The sequence below is a fragment of the Pteropus medius genome, unplaced genomic scaffold (genome assembly GCF_902729225.1).
Source record: "Pteropus medius unplaced genomic scaffold, Ma_sr-lr_union100, whole genome shotgun sequence".
NCBI lineage: Eukaryota > Metazoa > Chordata > Mammalia > Chiroptera > Pteropodidae > Pteropus > Pteropus medius.
The window spans coordinates 5,561,752-5,580,763 of NW_024354502.1; the positions used below are offsets into that span (position 1 = coordinate 5,561,752).

The window sequence follows — 19,012 nt, forward strand, 5'->3', positions numbered from 1 at the left end:
TCCTTTTGACGCTCCTGTTTCTCTGCACTAGAAAACCATAGGAGAAAAAAATGTCAACAAAGCGGAGCCTTTGCTCTCTGTACTCAGTAAAATGCAGTGAGAAAGGGGATGGAAAGCTAAGCAGAGAAAAGGGAAGAGCGAGGGACTCAGGCAGGAAGCTAAGGTTTGCAATTCTGCAAGGATCATTGATTGAGCCAGGTACTGAAGGGAAAATAAATGAGCAAAATAATCCTACCTTCCACTGTTTTGCAACTGCATGCCAAAGGAAAAGCAAGGATAAGTGTTAGTCTTATAATGGGTTAGTGGACAAGCAGTCATATAGGCAAATACAAGCAAATCTCAGGGTCAAACATGAATTAGTTTAATTTCTCAGTAAACTCTTTTGAGAATTACAACAAAGTCCATCTGATTTTTGGCCCTACTATGTATAACCAGAAAAGTCGCACAGGTAAACCACGCAGCCTTTTAGAGATCCCATGCCATGTATTAATTCACTCTGTACTGAGCTAAAGGGAAAAGTGAATTAAATGCCCAAATATACTTTAAAAAACCCAAGTGCCTAATGATTATTGAAGAAAGAGCACCTAGTACAGTGTTTGTCGAGAGAAGTTGATCAAATACTCATGGAATAACAACGGTTTTCATACATTTTGTTAGACATTAAGATAGAAAGATGAGAGATAGGGCATATTTTACCACGAGAATCAACACACTATCATGAAAGAATCATATCAAAACAGATTCACAGATCGACACCTGCTTGTGTCTTACAAAGGGGAAATGGGAAGCTGGAACTCAGTTACAAAGAAAAGGTGTCAAAATAAACCTGCCTCTGGATTACTGGAATATGTCTGATTTGGCGCTTTTGCCCCCTAGGTTTTAGTTGGAGACAAAGAAAGACCTTTTCTTTATCAAAAGGCTCATTTTCTATACTTTCCCCTAATCTTTTACATATTTTACTGGTCATAAGTAATGGAAACAAAACATCTGCTCTTTATTGAGTGTTTACTGGGTGTCAGGGATTGTGTCAAACATTTTACACACACAGCTTTCTCTAGTTTTCACAACCCTGTGCGCTTCACATTTTCTGTATTTTACAGATTAGGGGAACCTAGGAGCTCAGAGTTGTTGATCACTTTGTTAGGGTTTCAACACCATCGCTAGCAGAGAAGGTCTTCAGCCCATGCGTGTTGGACTTTAAAGCCACGTGTTTAAGCACATGGTTATTCTACTGCCTCAAAACAGAGCATTTGAGAATATTGTTCACTATGATTTTTACTGCAGTGCTCACTTCTCCACTTCACAGCATCTTGGTTCCGCTCTGCCCCAAAAGCTCCAGGCCTATAGATTAGGGTTAATTTGCATGGCTATTTAACTCAATATTTAGTAAACTTAAAATTCCCGATTGCTCTTTGCTTTGAGAAAAGCTAACTCAAAAATCCTATTATAGGTTCAGGAAGACAAAATGAAAATGAAAATATTTAGGGATTGGTAAAGTACAGGTTCTTTGTTAAGGAAAAATTTGACTTGCCTTTGTCTCTGTCTCTGCCAAGGAAAAAGTAAGGATACACAATGCCTAGGCTGGTTTTGATGTCTGCTAGATGGATTTCTCCTAAGAAGTTTAGATAATCTCTGATATTTATATAGTGGCAATCATATCCCTAGCACTTAGCAATGGCCAGAAAGAGATTAGATAAAAGACCTTTAAGAGATTAGTGTAATATAACCCAGACTTTGATGCATCTGTTCTCTGTTGGCCTTCGAAATCAGGCCCCGCATGCCATTTTTCACTGTAAATTCAAGGGGCAATTTGAAGAGTCTACACTATGATTATTTTTTCCTATAAAGTTGGTTGTGATACTGCTGTCTTGGTGGCTGGATTTCCCTTGACATAAAATGTTTAAACACTCAGTTCTCTTTTCTTTTGGAAATTCAGTGGCATAAGATGAAGGCTCATTAATTATATACCAAACTATGATCGATATAGAGATAGATCTCTATCTTAATCACTTTTTTAAAGAAAAAAAAATGATTAATTAATTTCATGCCCTAATCTTCAGACTTCATTTACTTTTTTCCAGAACACTGTATTTTTCTTCTACCCACTCCATTTCTCTTCAAGCCACAGTAATTGGGGCAAAAAGGATGCTTGGTGATTAGTGGAAAGTGTTGGGATGAAAAGCAAGCCTTTCTATATCCCTTTGATTATTTTTACAGATTGCCCAATGTTGCTTTTTACAGACTGTTACATTTCTTAAAAGCCCCAGAGTGACTGCTGATACTAATCCTGTGTATATCTAAGCATATTGGCCTCTTGGCCCCATTTCTGAATTTGAAATTGAATGCACATTGGACTCTACCAGGTCCCCTCCTTTCTCTCCCACTCCCTAATACACTCAATAACACACATACACATAGAATTTTTTAGTCAGTATATGTTCCCTAAGATTCAAAGCATCCCAGTAAAATACCCACACACATTTCTTAACCATTTCTTGTATATATGAAATGGTTAAGATATATGTATATCTTGATTTACAACCAGTTTCTCCTATAATTATTTCTAGTTTTATGTCCAGTTCGTTATAATCTTCATCCATGTAGCACTTGCTATCTGAAACAATATCTTTGATACACTCTCTCCTAATACACACTCACAGACACATAAGCTTAGCGTTTTCTTCTGAAGGCTGGAAACTAATTGACCACTATGATCATCAATTTTTTCTTTATTGTCTTCAAAGTAGATTGCAATGATTGGCTTGAACGGTATTTCAAAATCAAAGTTGCTTTAATTACGTACATGAAATTTTCTAGTGTATAGACACAATATACTACAGAAAACTGCCTCTAAAGCAGAAGCTACCTGGGGTGTCATTTGCAGTTTTTAGTTTCCTGTTGTCAGTGATATTTACTCAGAGTTGTCCTTTCAAGAGATGAATTTCAGGTTAATTTGGCAGGAAGTTGTCCTACCAAAGCCCATGTTGTCCAGGGGGCAGGTAAGACAATTAACTTGTTTGCTGAAAGAAAAAAATGTATATGACCATAGCATTGTATAGAACTCACACCTGCTTCGAATGCAAACTACAATGACAAATAAACCAAAAATCATAAATGGGTCACAGAGAAGGAAAAGAGGGCCAATAAAGGAATATGACTGAGAATGGACACCCTACCAAGCAAAATGATGACACTGTGTTCAGGTTCTTTTTTTATTCTACAGAATAATTAATTTAGTAAACTGTTGTGTTAAGGACAGAAATCACAACTAGGACATAATCGAATATTTCTGTTGTTTGTTGGAGGACGCCGGCAAAATTGATTGGTCAAATCGCTGGTGTTTTGTCTACTGGAGTATAAGCTCCCGTAGGTCAGAAATTATAGTAATTTTTTCTGTATGTGTCTTTTAGAAGGTACTCAAATGATGCTATCCACCACACAGACCTATAAAATGGTCCTGTCCAAATCTGTCCTCACTGAAGTCCCTAGGCACACTTGTGATTGGGAGCAGAGGGCAAATTGGACATCAAAGGGTTGCCAAAGGCTCTTCTGCGGTGGAAGGCTGAGGAGCTCTGGATGATTCTTTGATCTCTGCTCTCGACCCCCACCCCCCCACATACCTCACAGTCAGTCTTCCAGCTGGCCCTTCCCTGTGTCTCTGATCTCCTCAGCTTCTCCCACAGAAGACCCCTGCCATTCTGGTCTAGATTAAGGAACAAAACTAAAAAAGAGAGTGCAAACAATCAACTTCTAATCCAGACAAGCTGCTATCATAGCCTTTGGCTCCCTTATCTGAAAAAGAGAAAACATTTGGGGAAACCTTTTAAATCTCAGTAAAAAAAAATCAAGAACGGTGTTTTGCTTTTGATTTCTTTTTTCCTCTCTATTTAATACAGACTCCAGCTACTATTGCTAATGCTATCTGTTGTTCACCTGTTAAAGAATCAAGAGGAAAATTTCTAGGGAACCAAATCTAACGTGCCTATCTCTCCAGCTATATAATTCTTGAAATCAAATTTTTAAAATTAACGTTTAAGTCTGTTGTAAATGAATCTGTCCTGGACATTCAACATTTCATCAACTGTGATGTGAAAGTAGATGATGGGGTTTTTTTTGTTTTTTGTTTTTTTTGTTTTGAGAACAAACTGATAGGGTTGTGAGTGAAAACTATCTAAATATTAGAATCTCTTACATACTCAAACACGCAGCAGGAACAGTTAGAAATAAACATCAATTCCAGCAAAAGAGGTTTGGTTCAATAAAAGATGGTCTTGAATGTACAAGCTGTTTTAGAATCTAATGGAAAAGAATAGATAATCGCTAGCTTTGATGTTTTAGATTTAGATTGCCTGGAGGAAGGGAACTGAACCTCATGACCTTCTGGGGGTGCAACTCCGTGTGGGAAGGTCATTCTGGTCCTGGGATCAGCAGATGGTGTCCCCACTGGATTGATCCCTAAAGTCGAAGCTGGCATACTGCAATACTAGTTAGCTGGCATGTTCTGTTAACTAGTATTTTCATTGGCTAATCATCAATATACTTCCCCAATAATCGGGCATTGATTAGCTTAATTTTAATTCATGAACTATGATCAGTGTATTGGTAGGTATATGAGATAGAGCAAAATTGAAAAATTCATTTAAATTGTATTTACGACTGTAGTTTTCTGGCTTTTAAAATTATTATATGAGAATTTAAAAGTTCATAGAAAGTTTGTGTAATGAACCGGTTCTTCCTCATAAATTTCAAGAGAAACGGGAAAGTTTTGAATGGAGTTTTAAATGAAAGTTTTAAAATACCTGGGCCTAATTTCTAAGCAGTAGATGTTTTAAATCAGATTTTTAAAAAGTACAGTGTGTCCATCTTTAAATGAGTATAAAACTTTTTCCTTTGTCTTTTCAAAGCTATTGTATCTTTCAACCATTAAATATAGATGTTCCCTAAAGTTCTACCCCTTGGTCTTCAGATGGGGAGGGAGGGAGGGAGGGAGGGAGGGAGAGAGAGAGAGAGAGAGAGAGAGAGAAAGGAAGAGAAAGAGAGAGAAGGAGAAAAAGTGAGAATATTTTTTTTCTTATCCACCTATGCTCCATTTATTGACACCTTGAAGCAAATGACTCCTAGTACCTCTTTCCCAGATCTTTACGATCCCTAATTTTTTTCTAAAATATCCCCTTAACATAATACCTAAAATTTTTTAAATGGCAATTATTCACCACTGAACCCCAAATCTCATTACCATGCTGTTTTTTAAATAATACTCGTAACATTTCAATCTACTAAATAATTAAACTAATTATAGCTCATTTTTCCTATTCTGCCCTCTTTCCACCTGTTATAGAATGTAAGCTCAAGAAGAGAAGGATTTTTTTTCTGTTTGTAACTGATGTTTAGCCAACTCTTAGAAATATTCCTGATACACAGTAGTCCCTCAAAAATACTCTTTGAATATATGAACAAATCAACTCCACCTCCTGAATCAACTATTCTTATTGAGTTATTTTCTCATTAGGTTCAAAGTTTGGGATCCATATATGACTCTCTTTTCACTTGTCTCGATATAATCTATGAGTCAACAAGTGTTGAATGTGTTTTATTTACGATGACTCTCATATCTTACCTCTGAATTCTATTCCCATTGGCAAAAGCCTAGTTGAAATTCCCATTCGTTTTCTTAACTGATTAAACAAAAGCCTCCAAACGGATTTCCTTTTCTCTGGTCTTTCCCTTTTATTAACTCATTTCATACATCGCTGCCTTCCTGAAACATAGCCTTGACTATGAAATGGAAATCGATTGAATCCTTCTCAAGTATTTATCAAAAGCAAATATATGCTGGGTTTAAATCCTGTCATTTAAAAAAAATAGTAAGTGATCTTGGACAAGCTACTTAACCTGTTTTGAGCTTCACATTTTTTTCATATGAACAATGAAATGATAATGCTTTCATTACTGGATAGATGTTAGGATTACAGTAGATGACACATGTGAGTTTTTAACACAATGTCTGAAAACCCAGTAGACACTTCATAAATAAAGTTGTGATCATCACTGTTATTACTATTACCAGTTAATAAATTCCTAGATAAACTAGCATGAAACAGAGATTAATCCATGAAGCCACAAATGTACTTTTACTGAAAACCACCCAATTTGTTGTATGCTTTATATAAAATTACAGATTTTTTTAAATTTTCAAGAAGTCCCTAAGATTTTTAATTTGCTTTGTAACGAGAATAAAAATAAAAATTGAAGGAAAAGAAAACTTATTTTCTGTGTCTGGCCTTAAGAGAAAACTCATTTGGTCAACCTGGAAGTGTTCAAAAGGACATAGGCATTTTTCCCCCCATCAATGGAGAAAAGAATGAAATCTTTTCAATTAATATTTCCAAAAACTCCATGAAGTTCATTATTGGTTGAGAACCTTTTTGCTCTGTTGACTAAGAACTTTTCAGGTAGAACATAGAGACCTTTTAATGCCCAGATCTTATGTGGAACAATAGTAACATCTTCTCCCCTAAAATGCTACATTGTTGGTTTTCCACTGTTGAATTGAATGAATGCTAAGATGATGTCTACTTGCCTGTATATGTCTAAAGCAGACCAAACAGGATACGGAAGAAAGAAACTGGTGTTTCCATTTTTCAAGGGTTGGCTCATTAGCAATGCAGTGATGAATATGCTCTGTTCAAAAATTCTGAAGCACACACTTACATCCATGGCTGCTTCATCACAGAAGGTATGAGAAATGCTTTGCAGGTCTGGAAAACTAGAGAGACCAGTTCAAATATCCCCCAGTAAAGACTCTGTGATTCTTGACTTTAGCAGTAAGACCTAGAAAATGTCAGCCCAATAGGGAGAGAGCTTAAAGTATCTCAATTGCCAAATATTAAGTATCCTGCTTGGAGATATACTCTAAGAGATGTCATATTTCCTTTCATGTTACTTCATTGGTCACAAACTTTCAAAGTCTCCCATCAAGGGCTAAATTTTCTAACTCCTCTGTAACTTTCATTCAAAAAATAACTTGGATTCTTTTATATACCAGATAACTACGTAAAATATTACCAGAATACCTCTACAATTATAATAGTATTTTGAAAACATTTCTGATTATGGTCAAGTAAGAAGACCGAGGATGGAAATTCATCTCTATCTCCGCCAGGGTACTTTATCATAATAGTTGCCTAATCCGAATCAATTTTTGATCAAATACACTAAAAAAAAAAAAAAAAAAAATTTACATGCCTCAGTTTATCTTTTAACAATGCTAAATGACATATCTGAGAAGTGCAAGAGTTTAGTTGAAAGAGAAAATCTTGTCAGCTAATGTACTCTGGGAAGTCTTCACAAAAAGAGAATAATCTGAGTTGGGTTTAGAAAGATGAATATAAATACATCTGATCACTGGAAAGGAGAAGACATGCTCTCCTATCAGGAGTGAGAGTGTCGCTCAGCTGACACTGATTCAGGCTGGCTAAAGAAAAAATTCAAGTAAGAGATTGGGAAGACACTTGAGTCCTTAGGTACTGGGTCAAAAGTAATAGGGTTTCATTTATGAAAAATGTAGATTTTGAACTCAGATATGTCGCAGTTTGGATCCAGGCTTTGCTATTTTCCAGGGACCAGAATCTGTACAAATTATTTGGCCAATACGAGTCTCAGTTTCCCAAATTGTTGCATAAAGGTAATAAGGACTTTTAGAATGCTGATGGAATTAGGAAAGATAAAAACATCATGTTTTTAGCATATTACATGTTGGATACACTGGTCGTTTGGTATGACCCATTCCCTGGCCTACCCTCCAGACTCATTGTCTGCCCATGTCTGCCTCCGTCTGTGCCCATGGAGGCTGGCTTCTGTGGACTGTATTACCTGGGTTCCCACACCCTCTGGCTTTGGGTTGGGCCTGGCCAATGGAAGGCACTGGTGGGAGATTTGAAAGTGGGAAGAGGTACAAGCCACGGTATTGTCTTCCTGCTCAGGCAGTGGCTGTCTCCTTGCATGACAGCAGCTCCTGCTGGTCAGGAGCTTCTCCATGGCTCCAGCTACCACTGGGCTCTGAGAACATAATTTATTTCCCTGCTCGGGCAGCCTCCCTTGATGTTAGTCTTCAGTTGCCTCAAAATTCCTCATTCTTCATTGTTTCCTTAATTTTGGCCACACTTAAAAAAAAATCATTTCATTAAAGTCCCTTATCCTGTTGTTTGCTGGGACCCTGAAAATCTACTAGATATGTCTTGATTCCATTCTTATTATTCTAATAGCAATGGAAGCCACCAGAGCATAGATATAATGTGATAGAAGTCATGTTTAAGGAGGTTTGAGGTTGGCATGGTATAGACAATAAACTCTTAAGAGGAAGAGAAAAAATTTTTAATAGAAAAATTAAAATTCTTACTAATTGTTTCAAGCGTCAAAGAAAGGGTTGTACGATATTTTGATTTATCAGAAATATGTGTATATATATGGTTGTTCAGATGACCAAAACATATTTCTCATATGTATTTGGCCTTCATCCATAGTTCCTGGTTCACAGCTTCCAAAACCCTTGGAACTTCCTGAGCAACAAGAGCCACGAGAATATCTTTGGTGATAATATTTTGTCACTTGTCTTCAGTTCTGAAGATGCGTCAGTGCCATAAAGGTGAAATGGATGTCTTTTTATGAACAGCAAGCCCCTTTCACCACAACTGTGTTTTGTTAATGAGGTGACTTTTGGAAGGCACCTAAAGATTGGGGCTTTTTGCCAGAAGAATCAACCATAAAAAGGAGGTTGGAACTTTCATTCCCCCCTGATTTCCTGAGATGGGAGAGGGACTACAGTTTGAATCAATCACCAAGAGTCAATGAGTGTGCCGCCAGGCCAGGCCCAGGTCAGACCCCACAAAGGCAGAAGCTACTTCATTCTGTGCTTCACCCTATATATTTCTTCATCTGGCTGTTGATTTGCATCTATTAATATCCTTTGTAATAAACCAGTAATCTACTGAGTAAATGATTTCCTGAGTAATGCGAGCCATTCTAGAAAAATAATGAAACCCAAGGAGGGGGTCGTGGGAACCTCCGATTTGTAGCTGGTCAGTCACAGGCACAGGTAATGATCTGGGCTTGTGATTGGTCTCCGAAGTGAAGGGCAGTCTTGTGGGATGCAGCCCTCTACCTGTGGGATCTGATGCTACTTCCAGGTAGATAGTGTCGGAATTGAGTTGAATCCGTGGGCACCATGCTGGTGTCTGAGAATCGTTTATGGGTGTGGGGTACGCGCATTGTACACACACACACACACACACACACACACAACACACACACACACACACACACACACACACACACACACACTGGAATTGGGTCCAGGAACTCAAAAACAGATGGTAACTACCAAAATATAGACTATGTGATGAGCAATCTTCCTTCTTCATGAGATTATCATTAACAAATATGGCGAGCAAGGAAAGTCCCAAAAATGAATTCAAAGATGACCTATTCGTATATTAGCATTTTTACCAAATGTTTGATTTTTAACTAGGTATTTACCAATTAAATAAAACCTAAAGAGTTCTTAACTACTCATCAAAATTTCCCTTTGTGCCAGAGTGGTGACCACAGTGTTCATTGACTTTTGTTATTTGAGTAGGTCCAAGGGAGATAGAAGGAAACTAAAAAAGGACAGTCTGATAATCTCGGAGAATATCCAGTTATTACAAGGATGATTAATAATTGAAGGTATAAGCCTGGTGTTCAAGCACCTAGTAAATTCTCATTGTCATTTTAGCAATTGTATGAGGTATGGAGCATATTTGTATATGTATTTTAACCTTCAAAATTACACTAAGATTTATAATTTTTTTCTACCATTGTTAAAGTGAAAACAGAAAGGTAATAAGACATATGCGTGTGCATGTCTATGTGTGCATTCTGTGTTCTTTCATACATTTTTTCTATCCTTTTTTCTTCTGATTATATAAGTTCTGCTCAAAGCACATTTTAAAACCACAGAAAAGAATAAACAAATTAAAATGAGCCATAATCTCGCAATGAATAGTTTGGTAAATTTGTCTGTTTTTGTGTCTAGAGAAATATAGAACACTCAGAATATATGTACATACACATGCATATATTTTATATATTTGCATACCTACATATATTCACATAGTTAAAATCATACTGTAATAAAAATTTTGTGGTCCCTTTTTAACTATCAGTTTTTAATCAATAAATTTTATCCTATGCCAGGCATTGACTTGGGCACTAATTTTATTTTAAACACACAGACCAGAAATGGCAAATCTAATGTTCTCACGATAATTCTTTCATATGCTACAACTGCATTCGGTCACATTGTCCCCGTCCCCACTCCTCGAACTGGCATGGACTTAATGTCAGTATTTTGAAATGTGGACTTGTTGTTGACCAAGGATGTTTTCGCATTATTTATAATTCGGTAATGGTGATTACCCTCCCACTTCCCACCCCCACAGTCACACCACACCGAATATCTGATTGTCACTAATTACAATCCTCGGAGGCTTTCTAACACCTTCCCCAGCAGCTTGCTACTGTTCAGCCCTCAGCTGGAGGCCCAAGCCTAACTGTTCATGAAACAATTCCAAGAGAGAAAAAAAGCGGGGGCATCTGTGGTCTTTCTCCTTCCAGCCATCTGCTTAGGACTCATACTCCCAAATTTCATATCCAATACCCAAATAATCAAAGATGGCTGGGGACACTGAATGTGAGCTCTGGGACCAACTCAATTGCTGCTGACTCAAATTCGACCAATAGTTCTTTTCTCTTCTGTGGCATTCGGATCTGGCTCCTCAGAAGGCATTATGACAGGAATACGTGGTAGTACACTAAGGCTTTCTTATGTATTATAATTATGTATATATAACACACATAGAGAGAAGAGGAAGGACCTGTCTGTTGATGAGGCTGAATAGGAATGAGAGAACAGAGGAAAGGAGGCTTTAAATAAAGATAAGAGAATAAAAGATGAAGCACTGGGTAGCTGCGTCATATCAACACCAGCTCTTTCAGATGAGATAAGACATTTAAAGCACAGCACCTGGAAAATAGTAAGCACAGGGTGACAGCCACCCATAAATTCTCCTCAACTCATAGCTATTTCAACAAATGTGAATTTACTTTTGTTACTATCAACATAGCACAACTTTAGTAAAACATGGAGAAAAAAAGAAATATCATTCGTAATCACACCATCGGAAACTTAAAAATGATTACTGTTTGTTCATATTCCCTTTTATTATTTCTTTTAAAAAATATGCATTGACTTTTACACGATCTAAATAATGTAGATGTGCAACGTTCCTATTCTCTTAATACCTGTTTTAAGTCACAAATGTTGACTGTGGGGGGACAGGTGACTGGGTCTCTTAATGACATTTCTTAAGGTCCAAAATACACCCCAAAGGACCACAGAAAGAGACGCGCCGGGAAGAGAATTCAACAGAGCTGATGTGGGCTTAACTTCCCCAGGAGCACGTCGGATTATAGATGTGTGCCTGGGACTAAGAATATCTCCCCACATTCTAAAACCATCCCTGCCTGTGTGCCCTCCTCTACTTCTCCAAGTTAACACAGGAGTAAAGAATCCTTTCACCTGGGTTGAATCTTGGTCTTAGGTGAAATTATAAAAAACTATCAAGTAAGAACTAATGTCTGAAGTGCTGTGGCACAGTCTTGGCTTTGAACCTTATTTTAGACAAAATCTTAACATATTTTTCTTTTTTCAGCAGATGTGTTTAAAACCCTTGTAAGGGTATATAAATAAAATTTGACTAAGGTTAAACATAGAATAAATTTAGCTTTAATTATTAAATGACTGGAGTCTTTGGCTTTTTATATATCATTTAAAAATAAGCACTGGCATGTTTCTCAGTGATGTCACAGAACATAATGGTTAACTTAGTTCCAATATATGCTCTGCCTCTTGTATGCTATGTGACAAATTGGGCAAGTTGCATCGCTTCATTGAGCTTAGCTTTGCCTATTTATAAAATGGGATAATAATATTGCCTAGCTCATAGGGATGGTATGGATTCACTAAAGTAACACATACATTATAAATTATATATATACATATATAAAGACGATATGTGTGTGTGTGTATATATATATAAAAAACTTTAACAGTATGTGACAGAAGATCAGCAGTACATATAAATATTAGTATATATTTTATTGTCTTCTTGATAATTATTGTCCCTGTCCTTTGGCAATCTCCTCTCATTCATCCTTTTATCTTGTGACCATAAAATAAATGAAAGTCTCAATATCATCTGGGAGTTCCCCAGTTATTTTCAGCTTCGATAGCTATTTAGACATTGTATAATACACCTTACGACGAGATTGTTTTACCCATATCATAGTTTCAGTCCCATCAGTTCCCAAATAGCTTTACACCCAGTCTTATTAGTTCCTGCTGTCAGAAAGCCAGTATGTACATGCACTGATCACATAGCTATTCTTCCTTATACTCAAAGAGGTGACCCTTCCTTGCCCAAGAGTTAAATTAAATCATGATCATTCCAATTCAATCATAGTTAATTGAATTGATTATATTATTGATTGATTGGTTCAGGGAATGCCATGTGGCCCAACACTGGGCAATGAAAACTAAGGAGAGGGCATTCCTTGAAATCAGGAAGGGTCACTTCATCTCAGTAACAGCACTCGGTAATCCCCTACGACAACCCAAATCTAGTAGTCAGTGCTCAAATGATTCAAACCTACTCTTTGAAGCCTTCATCAATCCCCAGTAACTTCTTCCTGTGTCCTCTCTCTATATTCTGCTCATATTTGAGCGGCAGGACACCAAAATGCATCAAGGGCTGGCTCCGGAATCAAACTGTCCAGGTTAAAAAATGGACTTGGCCTATTTTCTTTCTCTGTTGCACTTCAGTTTCCTGTTCTGTAAAATGTGGATGTCTATAGTGACTATTTATCAGGACTCAAGTGAAGATTAAATATTGTTATTGTAAAACATCTTAAATCATGTTTGACACAAAGTAAATAGTTATTAAATTTGAGATATAAAAATTCTATTATTACATTGATAACATTTCAATGCAATAAATTGTTTACACATCTGTTTTACTTACAACATTGTGAGGGTAACTTAGGCTGGAATCCAATATTTTATATTTCCCCATTGACTAGCAGAGCACCTGAAACATGGTAGGTGCTCTGTGAATGTTTCCTTAAGTGAAACATAAAAGATGGAGAGGAGGGAGGAGGGAGGAGGAGGGAGGAGGAGGAGGAAGGAAGGAAGGAAGGAAGGAAGGAAGGAAGGAAGGAAGGAAGGAAGGAAGGAAGGAAGGAAGGAGAATAAAGCATTTTTCTGAGTGCATTTTTTGAGTTTTGTTTTATTGGGCTGGGGGAGAATTTACTGACCTATAAAGTTAATCTCATTACCTGTTTCTACCCAGCATCTAGAATTCAAAATCTGTCCTGAGCTTCCCAAAGCTACCAACTGAGGAGGCTTAGCTATGAAGGCCCATCATTTCTATATTACACAAATGATACTTTCAGCTGGATAGTACTGTCAGGACACAATGAAGTCTATATTAGGGGTGTGCAAAGTCCATGGAGATAGAGAGCCAACTGAGGCCTCTGACAGCACCTCCACTGTGTGGTCACACAGCCTGGCTGGAGCCTCAGAGGAACTGATTATATTGTAGCGACTGGTCTTCTACAGAGCATAGAACTCCCCTTGCCTCACCAGGCCTCATAAAAAGGATCATATTCATGAGGTCCACACAATCTTACTTGTTTGAGAGTCTGAGAACTCACCCCACATCTGGATGCTTAAGCATTTGGTTTATGGCCTCTTAGACACTTCATAATAGAAACTTGAGGATCAGCCAGACTCCTCTCAGAGGAAGTAGTTATGAGAAAAATTCCTCAACACATCAAAACAACGAGAATGAATTGAGCTTGGTAGGTTACAGTAAATGATCTTTCCTTTTGATATTGTTCAAAATTATTTGGGAAGAGCTAAAGTCAGATTCTGGAGCTGTAGCCTCACGTAAGGATGCAAGTAAGCCCATGTGTAGTCTATGACAAGTTTAAAAAGTTAATCCTTTGTTGTTTTGATATTGATGGAAATGACAGATTCTTCATTACGCAAAGCTTAATTTCTTTGCACAAATTAGAACAAGTATGTCTTCAAAGAAGCAACTCAGATTTGTTTTAGAGTACCTGCAGTAATTTTTGTCACCGTTCGTTGTTAGCTAGCATTTTTTTCCCTCTGATGCTAGCACTACCTGGCTAATTTCGACCTTCTCTAGTAAACATCAGGTCCCTCCTCTGATCCTGAGCCTAAACTCAGTGTCTCTTTTATTCTTTTTCATATCATTCTGTTCTGTTCCTGCAATGCACAATGTGTGATTACAATCTGTAAACTGGGTATTTGTTTCAAGTCTATCTCTCCCAGTATTTCTCTGAGGATCCCTCTGTGCATAAAGATCACCTGGAACACTTATTAAAATGCAGACTCCTGGCTACCAGCCCAGAAATTCAGAACCATGATTATGGGAGGTTTAGCCCCAGGTATTTTTTATTGACACTCAAGTTTGAGAACCATTTTACTGAAGTTTATGTTTTCTGAGGGCAGAGGTTATGTTAGTTGTACTAAGCTTTGGTATTCTGGCAACAAACTTAGTTCCTAATGAAGCAGGACCATGACAAATTCTTGTTAAATAAATGAAAATAAAAATTTGAGTGTCAATGATAAAGTTATTAGTAAGCCCTATTTTTATGAAGAAACTGAAAAAGAGTTTAAACATACTTTGATTCCATAATTATTCAAACTTGAAAATAGAAAAGTTATGTTTGATATCCTTTACCACATGTACAAGTCCTTAAAACCTTCTAAGTTTTAACTAAGTACAAACCTTCTGAGTTTTGGCCAAGATGTTGATGCACAGTGGGAAAGAAATAGGTTTTGCAACCCTCTGGACTTGACTGGCACTGACTAGCTCATTAACTTTTGCCAATTTACCTGAACTTTCTGTGTTCTAATTTCTTCATCTACAAAGCAATAGCTATGCTACAATGTGATTGTCAGCACACAATTAAATAAGAAGATATAAACACAGAACTTGCACTATGCTTGGCTTGACAGGACAGCTAATGAATAATAGCCCTTTTCTGTATGATTCCCTGGTTCAGGCAAATTGTTTTAAAAACCAGGGAACATTCTAGCAAGCAGTCAACACCCCCTGCCCTTTTGTCATCACTCTTAGTAATGTGTAGGGAGCATGGCAGTTTTTAATTGGAATTTAAAGAGATAATGAGTACAACCCTGAACTTGAGTTAGCAGAATGTATTTTCTTGATCATGGCCTTTTTAGGACTATGTGTGGCTTAGAACCAATCAATGTGCAGTAGATCTGATTTGCAAATTGGGAGTGGGGCTAGGAAGAATCAGCCTCAGAGGCAGTTTTTCAGTGGGGATTATGATATCTGGCTAAATGGTGATGATTATACTTGAACACCATAAACTAATTCAGAGAGAAGGAGAGAGAGGGAGAGAGAAGGAAAGAAAGGGAGGGAGGGAGAGAGAAGGGGAGAGAGGGAGAAGGAGAGAGAAGAGAGACAGAGACACACAGAGAGCGTGAGAGAGCGCAACGAACAGGCGTATGCAAGACAACTGGAAACTACCATCATATCTATATTTTAACGGTACCAAAAATATGGATACTATCCAGCCATGGCAAAGGAATAGAGAAGAATAAGACTTTTTTCCCCCCTCTTATTTAGTTCCTTGGAGAAGACATTCTAATTGTTTTAGCTCTTTTACTGGGGGTAAAAAAAAAGAAAAAGAAGAAGAAAAGATGAGACTTGAAAGGCTTAAGAAAGCTTTGGCAACTCCATCTTTTCCAGCTGTGTTAACAAACTTCTGTGAGACAGATGGGTGGCTGGTTAAAACACTCAGAACTGCAAACTCCCTTAATCAATTGACACTTCCCAGTGCTATGAACTCCATAATAAAATTAACCCTCCCGTCGCTGCTTTGGGAACATCTGGGGTTTGTTACGTCTTTTTCACTTTCAGTTCAACTATTTAAAGGAAAGTTATTTCAATAGCCCTTATCCTTTTTTTCTGCAAAACTTTCTCTTTTCTTTGCAGATACCAATAGCAAATTCAGTTGTAGAACTTTCTTTAAACAACTGGTCTCTCACATTGCAAACAGATGATTTGTGCATCACCATATTTGCATGTTAAATAATACCTAGTCTACTATAGATAATTACTAAATCACATGAAACCATAATGTCCACAGAAGGCAAGTTCCGTATTTTGCAGTGACTAAAACAGAATGTTTACATGGGCTTAATAGTTTTCAAAGCATTTGCACACACAATGGTGTCTTTGAATATGTAGGCTTTGAACATTCAAGAACAAATGATTGTCAGTGATAACTTACCATGTAGGCTTCCTGGATTATTTCATTTGATGGCATCTCTGGTCTTTCTAACTTAGCCTTGGCTCAGGGTAGGCGGTGGAGCAGGAACTGTGGTTCCACACATCGTTATTGGTTGCCAATTATGGTCCAGCTGCTGTATTACAATTTGTGGGAGAGATTTTCATGTGAGCAAACTTAAAATAAAATGGGTAAGAAATAAGATGACCGATTAAATAGAGTATCATGGTTTGTCCAGGATTGTCCTGGTTTTAAATCTGAAAACTCCAGCACTCGAGGAACCTTCTTAGTCCCAAGCAAACTGGGACAGTTGGTCATTAAAATTCATGGTAACATCTTTATCATGTAAAACACAAAATAGAAAAGGCCAATTTTATATGGTTATGAGTATTTGTCCCCAAATAGAGCATCACAAAGAATGAATGTTCACATGAGTAACTAGCGAATTCGTTTCAGATTGTGTTCATAACTAGCAAGTAAGTTGTTTTTGACTAGTCTATTGGAAAACGCTGTGAGTCTGCGTTAACATGCCTATTTTATATCTCTACTGAGATCATAATATGTAAAATAAAAAATTGAGACATAAATGTTAGGACATTAAAAAGTGATGTCTCTAATGTGTCCGGAGCTTCTGACCAAGTGGAAAAAAAAAATCACTAAGGTTAATAGTTGTCAAAATGAATACTGCTTTGTCCTTGTTAAGAAGAATTCTGCATGGAAGGATTCCACTGTGTAGGTTCAGATGGCTTCTTATAACCTTACCTCCTAGGCTTTTATCTAGTACCAACGCTAATTCCTATTACCTTTCCTTAGCACCTGGTTCTCTATGCTTAGTCTCTTTACCTAGTATTAATGATAATAAAAGTAGTTATTCCCTATTTAAAAAAACTGTATTCAGGACTTCTAGATAATAACATTACAGCTTTATATTAAAAGATATTCTATAGACTGTAACTCTTATCCACGCAGCATACCTAAAAAGTAAATGTTATTAATCCTATTTTATAGGTGAGAAAACTCAGAGATGGTATTGGAACTCTGCGCCAATTGCATTCATACTAAAAACAAAAAACAATCTATACTTGATTCTGAGGTTGCTTATGATAAACAAAGATAATTTAAGTCACCGAAAAAATCCTTTTATTACAGAACTTCCTCTCCTCTCCTAGCCACACCTTTACCTGTCAGACTTGATGAGAACTGTCAGGCGAGAAGGTACCAAGAGATCATTTTTGGCTATGTAACTTAAAATGGTTTAGAAATGGTCACATTATTTTAAGGAAAGGAGCAGATATTTTAGTAAAACCTTTTAAAAGGAATTCACTCAGAAGCTAAGCAGGGTTGGGCCTGCTTAGTACTTGGATGGGAGGCCACCTAGGAAGACCAAGTGCTGTAGGTGTAAAAAATAAAAAAATAAAGGATTGTAAGCTGATAAGGTCCTTGCAATCTGTGAGGGCAACCAAGGGTTGCCTCGCCTTGAAAAAAAAAAATTAAAAAAGAAAATGAAAGGAATTTGATTTCCTTATGAGTTGTTGGAAGACCCTCCATAGTCATGTGTTTCAGCTCACTCACCCTTTATATCTCATTTTGTAGTAGTGTAGGCTAGTTTGTGGGAGTAATTAGCCAGCCTCTGTTAGCACCATACCCACAAATTTCCTCATAATTTACTATTCCTCCATCTTAGCTGTGCATCAAAATAATCTGTGGATATTTAAAAACAAAACAGAAACAAGCTCTTAGGCCTCATCCCAGACCCACTAGATCTATTGATTTTAGAGGTGGAAGTTATATTTTTCAAAAAATCACACGTAATTCCGATGCACAATTAAAATTGAGGACCTCTGCATGCTTTGTGCATGCACGGTACCTTATTCAATAATAAAGTCCATGCTGTATATAGCTGATTGAGTTGAGATGCTGATTAGAGGTCTTTTGGGCCGATCTACCAGATGTTAACATAAACTGATGACCCCATTTAGTTCCTATCATTCTTTTATTTCCATTCCTCGTCATCATCTTAAAATATTTTCAATGTTCTATTATAATCAAAAGGAGTTAGCTCATGCTTGAATTAGGACCCAACAGCTTCCTTTTAGCAAAAAGAGCATGGAGATCGTCTTCGGTGAATGGAAGGGCAGTGAGCATGAAGAATATACAAGAGGCAGTGATTCTGGGCTGGACCTCAACCAAGAAGGGAAGTTTACTAACATTATAGACTTAACCTAGAGGCCATGAGAGGGCAGGGAGGGATACCCCCATTTAAATATTATGACTTTCCTTATATGCTGCCTGAAAACACAGTATTCAGAATCTCAGCAGAGAAATCCCACGTTAGGATTTAAATTAAGAACAGGAGCTGTAACTTAACTCTTGAGTAAAAGCAGAAATTCAGTTAAATTGTCTTCATGCTCTAAGTATGGGATAGAGAAATATCTTTTGATGCTATATGTTTCAGGCATTAAATCAACCAAAGCAAGGCACAGATCACCTACCTAAAAGCATCACTCGATAAGATAATGTTAAAGAGAAATAATGGGAATAATAATGATATTAACACTTAATGTTATTC

The 19,012-nt window shown here is 37.2% G+C and overlaps 1 long non-coding RNA gene across 1 annotated transcript in view; it reads right to left on the bottom strand.

Moving 5' to 3' along the window:
• Positions 1-19,012, bottom strand: part of LOC120595511 (uncharacterized) — a 404,234-nt gene that overhangs the window by 130,583 nt on the left and 254,639 nt on the right. Inside the window, exon 3 of the long non-coding RNA XR_005650880.1 lies at positions 16,447-16,579. This is a non-coding gene — a long non-coding RNA (uncharacterized LOC120595511). The remainder of the gene's footprint in view (positions 1-16,446; positions 16,580-19,012) is intronic.